The following is an 18,051-nucleotide window of genomic DNA, read 5'->3' on the forward strand; positions in this document are numbered from 1 at the left end:
CCTAAGTCTAACCCTACAAATAGCGCTGAAAAGGGCTTTTTGCGTGGCATTGCCCCAAAGTAACAGCTCTTTTGCCAGCCCTTAAAAGGGCTTTTGGCGGGGCTTTGTCACAAAGTAAACTGCTCTTTTGCCTACAATCTACATCCCCCTACACCGCGGCCACCTATAATAAATTTATTAACCCCTAATCTAATCCCCCTACACCGCCGCCAGCTATATTAACTATATTAACCCTAATTATATTAAGGTTAATATAGTTAATATAGTTATTATATTATATATATTAACTATATTAAGCCTAATTATATTAGGGTTAATATAGTTAATATCGTTATTATATTAATATATATTAAGTATAATAACCCTATCTAACTCTAACACCCTAACTAAACTCTTATTAAAATAAATCTAATATTAATATTATTAATTAAAATATTCCTATTTAAATCTAAATACTTACCTATAAAATAAACCCTAAGATAGCTACAATATAATTAATAATTACATTATAGCTATGTTAGGGTTTATATTTATTTTACAGGTAAATTTTTAATTATTTTAACTAGGTATAATAGCTATTAAATAGTTATTAACTATTTAATAGCTACCTAGTTAAAATAATTACCCAATTACCTGTAAAATAAATCCTAACCTAAGTTACAAATACACCTACACTATCAATAAATTAAATAAACTACAAATATCTATCTAAAAATACAATTAAATAAACTAAACTAAATTACAAAAAAAACCAAACACTAAATTACAAAAAATAAAAAAAAGATTACAAGATTTTTAAGCTAATTACACCTATTCTAAGCCCCCTAATAAAATAATAAAGCCCCACCAAAATAAAAAAATTACCTACCCTATTCTAAATTAAAAAAAGTTCAAAGCTCTTTTACCTTACCAGCCCTTAAAAGGGCCTTTTGTGGGGGCATGCCCCAAAGAAAACTGCTCTTTTGCCTGCAAAAAAAAACACAATACCACCCCCCAACATTACAACCCACCACCCACATACCCCTAATCTAACCCAAACCCCCCTTAAATAAGCCTAACACTACCCCCCTGAAGATCTCCCTACCTTGTATTCACCCAGCCGGGCCGAACTCCTCATCCGATCCGAGCGATGTGTTCCAGCAAGCGGCAGTGAAGTCTTCTTCCATCCGGGCGATGTCTTGAAGCAAGCGGCAGAGAGTCTTCTTCCATCGGCGACGTCTTCAAGCAAATCGGCATCTTCAATCTTCTTTCTTCGCTCCTCCGCCACGGAGTATCCTTCCGGCACGACGACTTCCCGACGAATGAGGTTTCTTTAAATGACGTCATCCAAGATGGCGTCCGCTGAATTCCGATTGGCTGATAGGATTCTATCAGCCAATCGGAATTAAGGTAGAAAAATCTGATTGGCTGATTGAATCAGCCAATCAGATTCAAGTTCAATCCGATTGGCTGATTGATCTTCAGGGGGGTAGTGTTAGGCTTATTTAAGGGGGGTTTGGGTTAGATTAGGGGTATGTGGGTGGTGGGTTGTAATGTTGGGGGGTGGTATTGTGGGGTTTTTTGCAGGCAAAAGAGCAGTTTTCTTTGGGGCATGCCCCCACAAAAGGCCCTTTTAAGGGCTGGTAAGGTAAAAAGCTTTAAACTTTTTTTAATTTAGAATAGGGTAGGGAATTTTTTTATTTTGGGGGGCTTTATTATTTTATTAGGGGGCTTAGAATAGGTGTAATTAGCTTAAAAATCTTGTAATCTTTTTTTAATTTTTTGTAATTTAGTGTTTTTTTTTTGTAATTTAGTTTAGTTTATTTAATTGTATTTTTAGATAGATATTTGTAGTTTATTTAATTTATTGATAGTGTAGGTGTATTTGTAACTTAGGTTAGGATTTATTTTACAGGTAATTGGGTAATTATTTTAACTAGGTAGCTATTAAATAGTTAATAACTATTTAATAGCTATTATACCTAGTTAAAATAATTAACAATTTACCTGTAAAATAAATATAAACCCTAACATAGCTATAATGTAATTATTGATTACATTGTAGCTATCTTAGGGTTTATTTTATAGGTAAGTATTTAGATTTAAATAGGAATATTTTAGTTTATAATATGAATTAGATTTATTTAATAAGAATTTAGTTAGGGGTGTTAGGGTTAGATAGAGTTAATATAGTTTATATAAATACTATAGTAACTATATTAACCCTAATATAATTAGGGTTAATATAGTTAATATATATAATGTAATAACTATATTAACTATAATATACTTAGGGTTAATATAGATAATATAGCTGGCGGCGGGGTAGGTAGATTAAATTAGGGGTTAATAATTTTAATATAGATGGCGGCGGTGTAAGGGGTTCACATTAGGGGATAGATCAGTTAGATGGTGGCGGTTTTAGGGGTTCACATTAGGGGATAGATCAGTTAGATGGTGGCGGTTTTAGGGGCTCACAGTAGGGGGTTAGTTTATGTAGATGGCGGCGGTTTAGGGGTTAAATACTTTATTAGGGATTGCGGCGGGGGATCGCGGTTGACAGGGAGATAGACATTGCGCATGCGTTAGGTGTTAGGTTTATTTTAGCAGCCAGTTTAGGGAGTTACGGGGCTCCAATAGTCAGCGTAAGGCTTCTTACGGCTGCTTTTTGTGGCGAGGTGAAAATGGAATAAGATTTCTCCATTTTCGCCACGTAAGTCCTTACGCTGTATATTGGATACCAAACTGCGCGGGTTTGGTATACCTGCCTATGGCCCAAAAACTACGGGCGACGGCAGAAATATACGCGCGTAACTTCTAGGTTACGCCGTATATAGGATACCAAACCCGCGCAAATATTGGCGTCGCCAGCTTTTGCGGGCGACGATTTTTATCGGATCGACCCCCTGATATTTAGCAATTTCGTACCAAATCAAGTTAATAGACATATTTTTTTTTGCAAATCACTACAATGAGTAGCCCCTGCACACTGCAGGAAAACATTAGGATTGTACTTCAGACCTGGCCTAGTTTTTATTCAATATTTCAGTTTTGTTTCCTGCTCTTCTGTACTGACTAACAATAATAACATTTTCAACAATCCGACTGACCATCTGCTTCCTGTTTTTACTACTTTGAGTCCATGTGTAGATGGGTCTGGAGAGGTCAGCAGCCAACGTGTTTCATTTAGTTTTATGCATTCAGAAATATAAACACAGCTGAGCAGGGATTCTATTGGAAGGTTAGACATATTTTGAAGTGTAACCTCTTGTTTACAACATTCCGCTGCTGATAGCATTATTACTGTTATACATCATCATCACTGTAAAATAAAGAATTTCACTCAACCAGGAGAATAAAAAGCCTTACAGACAATGTGTGCCATGCAGAGCCATGTCTCCTGTTATGGAATATAAGTCACTTTTATATTAGTGCACTACTATACTATATCATTTACTGCAAAAAACTATTTAGCTGAAATGGACCTGAAAAAAGTATTGCAAAAATGCATAAGCTACAAACATAAAGTGGTTATTCAGTTATAATTAAAAAGCAACTTGAAGCAGGTTGCATTTATTAATAAGTGATTCTCATTAAAAAAAAAAAAAAAGCCCAAAATGTTGGGAATACAATTCACATTTAATCAAAGAGACATAATACTCATATGCTAAATCAGTGTTTTCAACCAGTGTGCTGTGAGAGATCTTCAGGTGTGCCACGGCAGACTGACAACAGTGTGACATATTTTTTAAACTTTGCTTGTTTTTTACTCCCAGTGCAGGGATAGTTTGTAGGAGGCATGGCATAACAGCACAATACATACAGTATGTGTGTGTATGTGTGTAAAATATATATATATATATATATATATATATATATATATATATATATATATTTATATATATATATATATATATATATATATTAGGCTACAATGTGTGATTTTTTTTTAAATTTTGGGATGGTGGGGTGCCACAGGATTTTTTAATGTAAAAAAGTGTGCCACGGCAAAAAAAAGTTAAAAATCACTGTGCTAAATCACTTGAAACGGATGCAGCATAACTGTAAAAAGCTGACAGGATAAAAAATCACATGAGAATCTCTATGTAAAAAAGGAAGATATTTTACCTCACAATCTCCTCAGTTCACCAGAGTAAGTTCTGTATAAAAAGTTATCTTTCAGTTACTGTCCAGCTGCAGGTAAAAAAAAAAAAAGAAAGAAAAAAAGGAAGAAATGAACAGCAGCCAATCAGCATCAACAGTGCTGAGGTCATGAACTCTTTTACTGTGATCTCATGATATTTCACTTAACTCTCATGAAATTTCATAGCAAACTTCCTTAAACTGTATAGGGAAATAACATGAGTGTGCACAAGGCTCACTCCCTTTCCTGTCCCGGGACAGACATTCTGATTTGCTGCTTAAAGTCCTTTACAGTGGGGTGTGAATACTTAAGGTAAAATATCTTTATTTTTTACATAGAGATGTTCAGGTGATATTTTCTAGTCAGTTTTTTACAGCTATGGGGCATCACTTTCAAGTGTTTCAACATTTGGGTATCATGGCCCTTTATATCTAATTTGTTCTTTTGGTATTCTTCGTTGAAAATGAGATAGGTAGGCTTGGGGGCGTGCCAGTGTCTGTAGCTCTATATGGCAGCAGTTTCACAAGAAGTTTTTAACAATGTTATACTTAGTGCAAGCACTGCTGCCATCTAGTGCTCAAAGGCATTTTTGGAAAACTGCTGCCATATAGTTCTCCAGACATCTACACTTCCCATTTAGGTATTATCTTCAACAGAGAATACCATTAAAACTAAATACTTTTTCTGGATTTTTTTATTTATTTTTTTGTATGCTGCTTTTGAATCATGAAAGGAAGATTTGTTTTGGATGTTTTGTGTCCATTTAACCTTCCATTTTAAAATCACTATTTTGACGTACAAACATTATGATAGACTAAGCATTCTGAGCAGTAATTTAATTGTGGTCATTGCAAGGAATGGGTGAGCATAGCCCTTCACAACAGTTATTAAATACATGCAGAGAGACTGGCAGAGCTGTTAATGGAGCCATTGGAAGGAGAAAGAGGCTCCACCCACATTCAGGTATGGGCATATATTGGGATGCATTTCTGCTTGCAGCTAACAAAATCAAACTATAGCTAAACAATCTTTATCATATACAAATTCCAGCAGCCCTATTTAAGTGTTGCAACATGTTATAATCAGTATGTTTAATGTTGATATTTCAATACATGTATTATGAAAAGGTATACATACACATGGTGCATATATAAAAAGTACAGTAAGGTAATTTAACATGAAGTTAATTGATCCTTATGATACTAATATTTCTCTTTTGAATCTTTCTGAAGTGTATGTTTGATATAGTAAAATTGAGTGAGACCAGCAGTTATTTATAACACACAATATTGTATCTCCATGTCTCCACGATCGCACCATAAAATGACCAATAATGGCTGTCAATCACCGAAAACCAAATCAAAATATAAAAAATACATCTGTACAAAAACATCCAAACCCAATTTGTGCTCTTTTTTACATCACATCCCTATGGACTACACAGCGAATCACAAATATCGACAACATGACCAACATATAAAAACTCTAAAAACATTATAAAAACAGAGATGTAGCTCCTCAATTTTTGATGGGCATTAATTCACAGAGGAGTATATTTACATTTAATTGATGGTGAAGACTTGTTCAGTATTGTTTGCTACTTGGTGCGATTCGATTGGCATAGGCAACGCCATCTTGTTTTTCAGGTCTGAGCATGCGCATATTTTTGCCCATATATTTAATCCAGTGTGTGTTATTGGTCAGTCTGGGATTGTTAAACATTTATCAAATTCCTTTGGCTATTTAATTTGATGTGTTCATTTTGTTATCAATATTTATTCAATAACTTGTGGTCTGGTGGATTGTGATTGGCTGAAGTCGATGCTGTCTATGCATCCTATGCATCCTATGGGTGAATTTTTCTATATCTGATACAATTTTTTTTCAATACAAGAAAGGTGTTACTGTTTGCATTGTGATTGTTCTGATGATGAAAAAAGGAATATTGAGAGCCGATCAACAGAATCAGCTAGGTTTGAATCAACCTTTTACTTTGTACATTTCTGTTTCTACTTCAGTAAATTAATATTTCTCTTGTTAAGTGTAGTCAGTCCATGGGTCATCCATTACTTATGGGATTATATCTCTTCCCCAACAGGAAGTTGCAAGAGGATCACCCAAGCAGAGCTGCTATATAGCTCCTCCCCTCACATGTCATACCCAGTCATTCTCTTGCAAGCTAACTAAAGATAGGTCGTTGTGAGAGGTCTGTGGTGTTTTTAAACTTAGTTTATTTCTTCAATCAAAAGTTTGTTATTTTAAATGGCACCGGAGTGTGCTGTTTGTTTCTCAGGCAGCATTAGAAGAAGAATCTGCCTGCGTTTTCTATGATCTTAGCAGACGTAACTAAGATCCACTGGCTGTTCTCGCACATTCTGAGGAGTGAGGTAACTTCAGAAAAGGGGAATAGCATGCAGGGCCCCCCTGCAAACGAGGTACGTGCAGTAAATTATTTTTCTAAGCAACGGAATTGACTGAGAAATTACTGCTGATACCAATGTAATGTAAGTTCAGCCTTAAATGCAGTGGTAGCGACTTGTATTAGGCTGAGGAGTGTGTGTACACTGAAGTATTTTTCTAGGGAATGGAATTTGACTCAGAAAATACTGTTAATACTGAAGTAATGTGTGAGCCTTAACTGCAGTAAAAGCGACTGGTAGCAGGCTTATTAATAACACTTCATAACTTTTAAAATGTATGTTCAAAACGTTTACTGGCATGTTAATCGTTTTTTGTGAGGTACTTGGTGATAAAACTTATTGGGGCATGATTTTTACCACATGGCTAACTTTTGTTTCTGCATAGAAACAGTTAACTGAGCTTCCCCACTGTTGTAATATGAGTGGGAGGGGCCTATTTTAGCGCTTTTTTGTGCAGTAAAAATTCAGTCACAATCTTCCAACTTCATCCTCCATGATCCAGGACGTCTCTAGTGAGCTCAGGGGTCTTCAAAATTCATTTTGAGGGAGGTAATCAGTCACAGCAGACCTGTGACAGTGTGTTTGACTGTGATAAAAACGTTAATTATTAAATTGTTATCCGTTTTTTGGGTATTAAGGGGTTAATCATCCATTTGCTGGTGGGTGCAATCCTTTGCTAACTTAATACATTTACTGTGAAAATTTGGTTGCTATAACTAATTTGGTTCATTGTTATTTCAACTGTGACAGCTTTTTTTGCTTCTTAAAGGCACAGTAGCGTTTTTTATATTGTCTTTTCTACAAGAGGGTTTAGAAAAGGGCTTATCCGCTAGTTCGTTAAAAGGACAGATTTCTGCTCTGTCTATTCTTCTACACAAGCGTCTGGCAGAAATTCCAGACGTTCAGGCTTTTTGTCAGGCTTTGGCTAGGATTAAGCCTGTGTTTAAGACTGTTGCTCCGCCGTGGAGCTTAAACTTAGTTCTTAACGTCCTGCAAGGCGTTCCATTTGAACCCCTTCATTCCATTGATATTAAGCTGTTATCTTGGAAAGTTCTGTTTTTGATGGCTATTTCCTCGGCTCGAAGAGTCTCTGAGTTATCTGCCTTACATTGTGATTCTCCTTATCTGATTTTTCATTCAGACAAGGTAGTTCTGCGTACTAGACCTGGGTTCTTACCTAAGGTAGTTTCTAACAGGAATATCAATCAAGAGATTGTTGTTCCATAATTGTGTCCTAACCCTTCTTCAAAGAAGGAACGACTTTTGCATAATCTGGACGTAGTCCGTGCCCTGAAGTTCTATTTGCAGGCAACTAAAGATTTTCGTCAAACTTCTTCCCTGTTTGTCGTTTACTCTGGACAGAGGAGAGGTCAAAAGGCTTCGGCTACCTCTCTCTCTTTTTGGCTTCGTAGTATAATACGTTTAGCCTATGAGACTGCTGGACAGCAGCCTCCTGAAAGAATTACAGCTCATTCTACTAGAGCTGTGGCTTCCACCTGGGCCTTTAAAAATGAGGCTTCTGTTGAACAGATTTGCAAGGCTGCGACTTGGTCTTCACTTCACACTTTTTCAAAGTTTTACAAATTTGACACTTTTGCTTCTTCGGAGGCTATTTTTGGGAGAAAGGTACTTCAGGCAGTGGTTCCCTCCGTTTAAAGTTCCTGCCTTGTCCCTCCCTTCATCCGTGTACTTTAGCTTTGGTATTAGTATCCCATAAGTAATGGATGACCCGTGGACTGACTACACTTAACAAGAGAAAACATAATTTATGCTTACCTGATAAATTTATTTCTCTTGTAGTGTAGTCAGTCCACGGCCCGCCCTGTCTTTTAAGGCAGATCTAAATTTTTAATTAAACTCCAGTCACCACTGCACCCTATGGTTTCTCCTTTCTCGTCATGTTTCGGTCGAATGACTGGATATGACATGTGAGGGGAGGAGCTATATAGCAGCTCTGCTTGGGTGATCCTCTTGTTGGGGAAGAGATATAATCCCATAAGTAATGGATGACCCGTGGACTGACTACACTACAAGAGAAATACATTTATCAGGTAAGCATAAATTATGTTTTCTGTGTTATTTTGTTATAGGTTAAAGAGTTATTAGGAATTATGAATGCATTTAAAAAATAGAAAAAAAACTTTCAATTACTAGATGCTAACAATAAGTGGAAACAGATGGATGTTTTGAATTAAATGTGCAAAATCAAATAGAATGTTTCAAAATGTAAAATTAAAAAAATAAATAAAGACTGCAAAAATTTACATTTTCTAAGACTTATAGAAGCTTGTTGGGGGGGGGGGGCTATGTCATGAAGTCGAAATAATGTCCGAAACTCATTAAAAACCCCTTCCTCTATATTTACTAAAGATTCATTAGAGGGCATTCCTGACATTACAATCTAGAATTGCATTAAGTGCCAATAAATTGATATCTTGCACGTGAACCAGAAATATATGGGGGAGGGGTCAAAACAATTACAATTGCGACAACTACGAAAACACGGTAAATGTAAATGGATGTATATGTACTGTGAGTGTAAAATATTTGCATGTCAAGTTTGTTTTAGAAAAGTCTTGCTGGAGTGCGCAAAAACTGGGACAGAGACGTAGCAGACACGAACAAGCGCTCTTATCTTTTGCCGTCCTTAGGCTAGATTATAAATTGCACGCTAACTAAAGGACTTCAGATATCGCAATTGCAATAACTTCTTCTTCCTATAGACTTCTATGGGGACGCTGTTAGAAAAAGAAACAGCTATTGTATTAGACTAACTGCATGGACTATGAGTACGGCTCTCCTAGCCGAAACGCGTTAGTCTGTTTTGTCTGGGGGTTCCCCCACATTTCTCCTGTTGTATACTATATTTTTAATGGAATACCAATAAAATAAGATTTTTATTTATTTTTGGTGCCTGGCATGCTTTTCTGCTTTTTTCTAACTGCATTAAACCCGAATCATTTAAATTCCAATGTTCTTCACATAGAAGAAAATGTTAATTTTATTTAAAAAATATATATATATCTATACTCATAAAGATATAGATATATATATTTTAAAAATAATCATATATATATATATATATTTTTTTAATAAAATTAACATTTTCTTCTATGTGAAGAACAGGTATATAAATATATATATATATATATATATATATATATATATATATACAGTATATATATATATATATATATATATATATATATATATATATATATATATTAATATTACAATAAAAATGACCTTTCTTTCTATGAAGAACATTGGAATATAAAGTATTTCTATTCAAAACACGTTAAAAATCAATAAAAATTATATTGGATGCTTCAAGGTATTTGACTGGGAAGGGTGTGTACATCACACAAAGAGATTTCAGCACTCACATGCTCACAGCTAAGATTTAAAAGCGAAAATTGAAAGGTAAGTTACAGCATCTGGCCAAATGGGACAAGCCCAGGTACCACGTCAAGGTCCTTTCCAATACCTGGGACCCTAAAACAGCCACACAATGCAAGCTCTCAAATATATATATACATATATATGTGTGTATGTAAGTGTATACATGTGTATTTATGTGTTTATATGTGTATATATGTATGTATACATACATATATACACATATAAATACACATATAAACACATAAATACACATGTATACACTTAAATACATCAGTCCAAATGGAGAAAATTAACAGAGGCTTGAAGTACATAAAACTTAAAGTGAATGTAAATGTTAATGCTAAAGTGCCCGTTTTTTAAAAATTCGAGTAATTCATCAAAATTTACATTTCACTCGTGTTGAGAAAAAAAACTTACCTTTTAATCTTGACAGCAGCTCCAGCTTCCTCCACCCGTCGCAAAGCCTCTTCCTGGGTCAAAATGAGGAATCCGGCTTCCTCCAATCACGTCATTGAATCAGACACTGATTCCCCTGGGGGGGGGGGGAGCCGTGATTGGAGGATTACCTATCCATCATTTCGGACATCAGAAATGGCTTGCGACGACTGGGGGAAGCTGGAGCTGCTGTCAAGTTTAAAAAGTAAGGTTTTTTTTACAACAGGAGTGAAATATAAATTTTGATGAATTAAAGTGCCCCTGTTTTTAATCAAATTTTTAAAACCAGGCACTTTACCATCAAAATTTAAATTCACTTTAACATTTATTGATATAATTGATAAAATCAGCAATCAACAGGACAGTCCATAAAAACCTCTGCTGGTAGGCTGACGTCAGCATTATTGGATACATTTGTGATTACATTGCTGTTTGGTATTTGAAAGCAGGTGCCTGCACATACCTCAGTGTCGGGGTAAGATAGACAGACTGAAGCTGCTAAGAGCGGACACCGAGGAGCCCCTGAGTCCTGAACAGGAATAATTATCAGAGCCTTGGTCGTAGATACTTTTTGACTTACAGTCTCGTGAGCGGGGTGTGTCTTAACTGAACTGGAGCACAGGCATTGCTTCACTATTATACACTTTGAAATATAGAGTGCTCGGAATAATTATAATGTTGGACTGTGAACCATTGTGTGAAATAAATAACGCAAATTGGAGCGCATCACTATACATGAAGTTGGGGCACGAAAATCATTTTAATACACGTTAGATCAGAGCTTGTTGTGGGATGAGAGAGCCCGGGCTGAAACTATATATATAAATTCTATACACAAAAGAATTTATATATATTGTAGTTTAAGGGACCTGAATTGGTGTTTACAATGCAAAGCAGTCAGCACAGCAGACAGGTAGTTGAAGGTGCTTGGAAAAACAGAAGAAACTTTGGAGTATTTATTGCGCATAACATTTGTCTTATGAAAATGTGCTGTCATTTGATGACTTTGAGTTTCGAGCATGAGTTGAACTTCTGACTCAGATCTTGAGAGAAAGAATAGCAATGTTATTGCAATTTCAGAATGTTAAAAAATGAGGAAGGTCAGTAATTCCACTTTATTTCTAACCTTATAAATATTGCATAATAAAATATTAGAAAGTTGCATTTTAAAATTCTATTTAATCTCTTTGTCTATGTGGAGAGTGAAGTTAAAGGGACATGAAACCCATTTTTTAATTCTTTCATCATTCAGATAGAGCACGTCATTTCAAACAACTTTCTAATTTACTCCTATTATCTCATTTGTTTCCTTCTCTTTGTATCCTTTGTTGAAAAGCATACCTGATAGGCTCAGGAGCTGCTGATTGGTGGCTGCATATATATTTTCGGTTTCATGTCCCTTTAAACCTAAAGTTATTTAAAGGGACAGTTCACCCCCAAAAAATCTCTTATTTTAATTATTCCCAATGATCCATTTTACCTGCTGGAGTGTATTAAATTGTTTACAAGTAGCTCCTTTACCCCTATTTTGGCATTTGAAATAGCTGATTTAGCTTGTGGTTTCCCAACCTATACTGAAAGTTTTTATACTGGAGTCTCAGCTATTGAATAGCCTAAGTAAATACAGCCAGCAGAAGAAATTAAACTCATAGTGGGGTGCAGGATAGTTAAGTAATAAAATGATAATTTTCCCTTGTTCTCTCTATGTATTGAGCATAAGTTTTCTAGACAAATATAAAATAAGATAAGGAAGCAAGTGTGTGTTCAAGTGATAATATAATGAGATATGATATTACCTGAAGCTCAACCCATTGTAATAGGTTGTGGTTTTAAACCACAAAACCAGCTACTTCATATACACAAATAAACCTGAAAAAGCAATAAATTTTATACTCTGCAGCTGGTATAACAAGTCATTGAAAATACATTAATATAAAAACAATTTTACAGTGTACTGTCCCTTTAAGTTGTTGCCTTTATTTTAAACAACATTAGATTATGCTGTTTTTATGCTGAGGCTTTTATGAAAGGCTTTTCTTGGCTGTTTATAACAACTTTTTTTTCGTGTTCATGTGTACGATCAATTTGCATGTTACTTACATGATTCAGATAGAGCATTCAATTTTAAAGGGACAGTCAACACCAGAATTTTGGTTGTTTAAAAAGATAGATAATCCCTTTTTACCCATTCCCCAGTTTTGCTTAACAAAAACTGTTATATTTATATACTTTTTACTTTTGTGATTACCTTGTATCTAAGTCTCTGCAAACTGCCCCCTTATTTCAGTTGTTTTGACAGACTTGGATTTTAGCCAATCAGTGCTGGCTCCTAGGTAGCTCCATGTGGGCAAGCTCAATGTTATCTATATGACACAGATGAACTAATGCCCTCTAGTGGTGAAAAACAGTTAAAATACATTTCGATAAGAGGCGGCCTTCAAGGTCTAAGAAATTAACATATGAGCCTACCTAGGTTTAGCTTTCAAGTAAGAATACCAAGAGAACAAAACAAAATTTTGATAAAAGTAAATTGGAAAGTTTTTTTTAAAATTACATGCCCTATCTGAATCATGAACGTTTATTTTTGACTTGACTGTCCCTTTAAGCAACTTAACAATTTACTTCTATTATCAAATTAGCTATGTTCTTTTGGTATTCTTTGTTGAAGAGTAAACCTAGGTTGGTTCAGGAGCAGCAATGCACCCCTTAGAATTAGCTGAACTCTTTGGGTGAGCCAATGAGAAGATATATGGGCAGCCACCAATAATCTGCAAGCTCCCGGTAGTGCATTGCTGTTCTTGAGCCTAAGAGATATGCTCTTCAACAAAGAATACAAGAGAATTCAGCTAAGTAGATAATAGAAGCATGTTGGAAAGTTGTTTAAAATTTACATGCTCTAGGTCACTGGTTTTCAAACCTGTCCTCATGCCTCCCCAACAGGACAGGTTTTCAGGATTACCTTGGATGAGAGCAGGTGAAATAACCGTGTTTACTAATCAGCTGATTATTTCACCTGTGCTCCAGTTCAGACATCCTCAAAATGTGGACTGTTAGGGAGGCCTGAGGACATATAGGTGGGCGGACATGCCGCTAGCAGGGGGTGTCAATCAGCCTGATCGGATCGGGATGATTGCAGTCCGCCAACTAAAAGGTGCTTCTTAACGTATGTTTCCGGCGAGCCAGAAAAATCACGGGTAGAAAGCAGCATTCGCTGCTCAATAAATCTACCCCATAGTTCAGATCACACTTTTAATCTATGCAACTAGTGCATTATTTAAGTAAAACCATTAGTATCAGTGGTTCCCAGTCTGGGCAGGGCCAACCCCCAGGGGCATTTTTTGTTTTAAATTAGATATTGATTGTTTAAATGTAAATTCAAATGTGATCATTTATTAAACAGTAACATGAATGTCAAGGGAAAGCTCAGTTCTACTAATAAAACATCAAAAAATAAACATGAACAAACCCTCTATAGATTATATTTTTTTCTTCAAATATTTTGTACTTTTAAGGTGTGATTTATTCACCTATTTTGATCAACAGATCATGCAAAAGATTGCCAATAGCTAAAGCCAAATGAATTTTCATTAGGCGAGGGGTCTCAACACAAGGTATGTTGGGAATTTAAGTGGAGCAAAGTCTTTTAAAAATGATTAAATAATTGTGTTTTCCTACAGACTGGAATGTGGTAGGTTTAATTAAGTCTTCTAACAGACTAAAAGGGACATGGAACCTAATGTTAAACTTGATTCAGATAGACTGTACAAAAACACATTAGCAATAGAACCCAATAAAGATAAAAACAGGTAATCAATGACAGGAATCTTATTTGGAATTAATCACAATATAGTGAATAAGTCAGTCACAAGATGACAGCTTTGTTAAATCATCTTTTTAGGCAACGGATAATTTAAAAACCATTAAGGCTCTGGGTTTGTGAAGCCAAATCTATCTCCTTACCAGAAGGCTTCTTTTAAAAACACATGTGCTCTCGCTGCCTATAAAGACTACAAATGGGACGCCTTGGCTGAAGACGACACTCTCATTTGGGTAGCTAAAAACAGGCCCAAGCAATTCCCTGACACATTCATCAATGGGAAATATGTTTAAGTTTATATTAGTAAATGTAAACTATAATGGGTTTTTTTATTTTCACAATCATAGGAAGTAGCAGCTTTTCCCACATTATACCAAAATAAACTCGCAGGGAGCTTGGGGCGCGATCCGATATACGGTGTAGTTTTCGGCGCAAGCGAGGGAACCCGTGCTGCCCGAAATTTCACCTCGCAATTTGAGTTATCACATATACTGCGCCGTCAGATGCTAAACTGGCGTAAGTATGAAAAACCGGCGATCAACTAAAATGTGCGCAAATACACATTTTAGTCGTCGCAAGTACTTACGCCAGTATTTTGTTAACGTAAAGTCTCAATAAAGAGTAGTTTTATGCAAATTAGGCTAAGAATCGTAAAAAATAACCACCAGTTCTAAAAGATGCGCCACGTAATTACACGATTCAAAATTCATACATAAACCCATGAGCAGCCGCCATTTTCTTTAGTGTGTTTGGTTGGTTCTTGGAGCTACAGCACACTACAGTGAGTTCAGTTATTTAGTAAGAGCAGTGAGAGAGGCGCAGATCATAAAAGTTAGTTAGGTCGGATTTTTGTTTGGGTAAGCCTGTACATTCACTTACACTTTTTTTTACATATTGCACACATTTTGCATACATAGATATACAAAATACACAACACTTTTTTTTTCTAACACCTCACACATTTTATTTATATTTTACAGTGTGATAGGCTGAGTGTTTGGTTGTGATTGTGTGTGATTGAAGTGGGAGTGAGTGTGAGTGTGTGAGTGTGTGTAGTTTGAGGATGGCAGGGAGAGGTAGGGCGGAGGGGAGGAGGGGAGCGGAGTTGCAGGGAGAGGATTACTGTAGTGGACAAGAGGAGCAGCAGGGTCCCCGTCAGGGAGTAAGTGGAGTGGGAGAGGGAGAGCCAGAAGGGATGATGGGAATGGGGTTGCCCCGAGACCAGGCACACTTAGAAGAGGGACAGAGGGTGCACATGGGGACAGAAGGGGGGAGGAGGGAGAGGATAGGGAGGAACCCACACCAGGGACATCCCAGGGAGGAAGCCAGGCGGCCACAGACGATGAGCGCATGAGATACCCGAACTTCGCGTTCGATGAGAATGTTGCACTAGTCCAGGCCGTCATGGACAACCACAGTGCTCTCTTTGGCCAGGAGAAGGGCAAAGGAGTTGTCAGAAGGCGTAAGGATGCATGGCTGTTGGTCGAGGATGTAGTAAACAGCGTGGCCCCGCAGAGGAGGACTGTCGAGGGCCTTAAAAAAAGGTGGAATGATTGTAAGAGGCGGGTGAAGGAGAAGATGGGCCAAGAAGCCATGCACCAGAGGGGAACAGGTGGTGGTCCACCCCAGGAAGCTGAATACAACGAATGGCAGGAGATGATACGCAGGTCCCTGAGTATCACAGCAGTCCGTGGACTTCCAGGGGCTCGTGACTCAGGGGCTGCAACATCAGCACAGCATGCTGGTGAGTAACATCCCACACACCAGTATTATATGTATTTGAGATATAACATCCTTTAATGTCACACATTCATGTACACAATGAGGAGCATGGTATTTGGCCTACTAACAAAAACATCTACAATTATATTTCACATTAAAGGGACATTAAACCAAATCTTTTTATTTCATTATTCAGATAGAGAATACAGTTTTAACATCCCAATTTACTTCTATTATTTAATTTGCTTAATTATTCTGATATCCTTTGTTTATGAAATATCAATGCACATGGGTGAGCCAATCACATGAGGCATTGATGTGCAGCCATCAATCAGCAGCTTCTGAGCCTATCTAGATATGCTTTTCAGCAAAGAATATCAAGAGAATGAAGCAAATTAGGTAATGGAAGTCAATTAGAAAGTTTTTTAAAATTGCATGCTCTAGCTGAATCATGAAAGAATAAAATGGGTTTAATGTCCATTTAATGCTACTTAACACATTGAAATTCATGATATGAGGTGGAATAGTGAAATACTAACATGTCTCAGAGTAACACAGGCCACAAGCCACATGTAGAGTTTTCAGTAAATGGACACTATAGTCATCACAATACTTTTACCTCAAGAAAGCACGTTATGTGCCTACATCAGGATAAAGGAACTTGTGTGACCATAGTGTCACTTAAAGAACACATTTTTTTGATCACTGACATGTACACATAACTATTGTATGAAACACATACATGTATACTTAGCATATTAAAATCCCTCATATCACAAATCACAATGTGCACATGGATGTTATAGAGTTTGACATGAGAATGAGTATAGGCCCTAGCATGTATCAATGTACATTGTATGCCCACATTGACATATATATGATTGTACTAATCCCTCTCATCATTTGACTCCTGCACAGAACCTCCTGTCACCAGGGTGCAAACAGGCATGCATCCACCTCCACCACCAGTCCGAGGAATGCATCCACCTCCACCACCAGTCCAAAGAATGCATCTACCTCCACCACCAGTCCCAAGAATGCATCCACCTCCACCACCAGTCCGAGGAATGCAGCAACAAGGACAGTATGCTCCCAGGCATGAGCTGGGTTGGATTGCCTCTGTTGAGGACCCAGACGTGATGCCACCAACATTGTCAGACGAGCCCTGGCAAGATACCTGGCCGGAGGATTATTCTTTTGGCTTTGAGGGGGAGCCAAGTCAGCCCCAAAGGGTACATGTCTTTACACCCCCCCCCCCCCCAATATCAGGCCAGTCATGGCTTTTACGCAGAGGAAATGCAAACTGGACAGGCTGAGTGGTCGCACACTAGTCGTCAATGGGACTACCAGTCCACCCGGAGAGCTCCACCATCTGAAGAGGAGCATATAGCTGTAGTTGTCCCTGATGCACCAGCAGCTGTAGTTGTCCCTGATGCACCACCAGCTGTAGTTGTCCCTGATGCACCAACAGCTGTAGTTGTCCCTGATGCACCAGCAGCTGAGGATGTCCATGATGCACCAGCAGCAGAGGATGTCCATGATGCACCAGCAGCTGAGGATGTCCATGATGCACCAGCAGCTAGAGCTGAACCTGCACCTAGAATCCCTGCTGCTCAAGAGCCTATAGATCCAATGTATTCTCCCCTGGGAGACTAATACATTTCCCTCCAGAGGAGGCTCATAGCAAGCTGCGAGAGCAGACAAAGAGACCAACACAGGTTACACAGGAGCCAACAGAGGTTACTCCAGCATACCATCGAGCTGCAGAGGGACATGGCAGCATCCCTAAATGGACTAGTCCAAAACCAGTCTCAGATGATGAGAGTTATTTCTGATATGCAGATGCAGATTGACAACAGATGGCGGGAACAAAACCAACTCCTGGGTGTGTTGGTTGAGCACTTCACACATCAGCAGGACACTGCCTCCAGCCTCTAATCTGTGGCCAGCACTCCAGCAGAATCATCTGAATCCACACAACCCAGGAGAAGCAGGAGATCCACTCCAGTCACCTCAGCCCCCTCATACAAGAAGCCAAGAAAAAAATAAATATTCTTATAGTTCACCATAAATTTTGTCCTCTGTTATTTACCATATAATTGTCATCCACATCCATGTGAGGTGTGCTTTAG

The sequence above is a fragment of the Bombina bombina genome, chromosome 1, assembly GCF_027579735.1.
Source record: "Bombina bombina isolate aBomBom1 chromosome 1, aBomBom1.pri, whole genome shotgun sequence".
Taxonomy (NCBI): domain Eukaryota; kingdom Metazoa; phylum Chordata; class Amphibia; order Anura; family Bombinatoridae; genus Bombina; species Bombina bombina.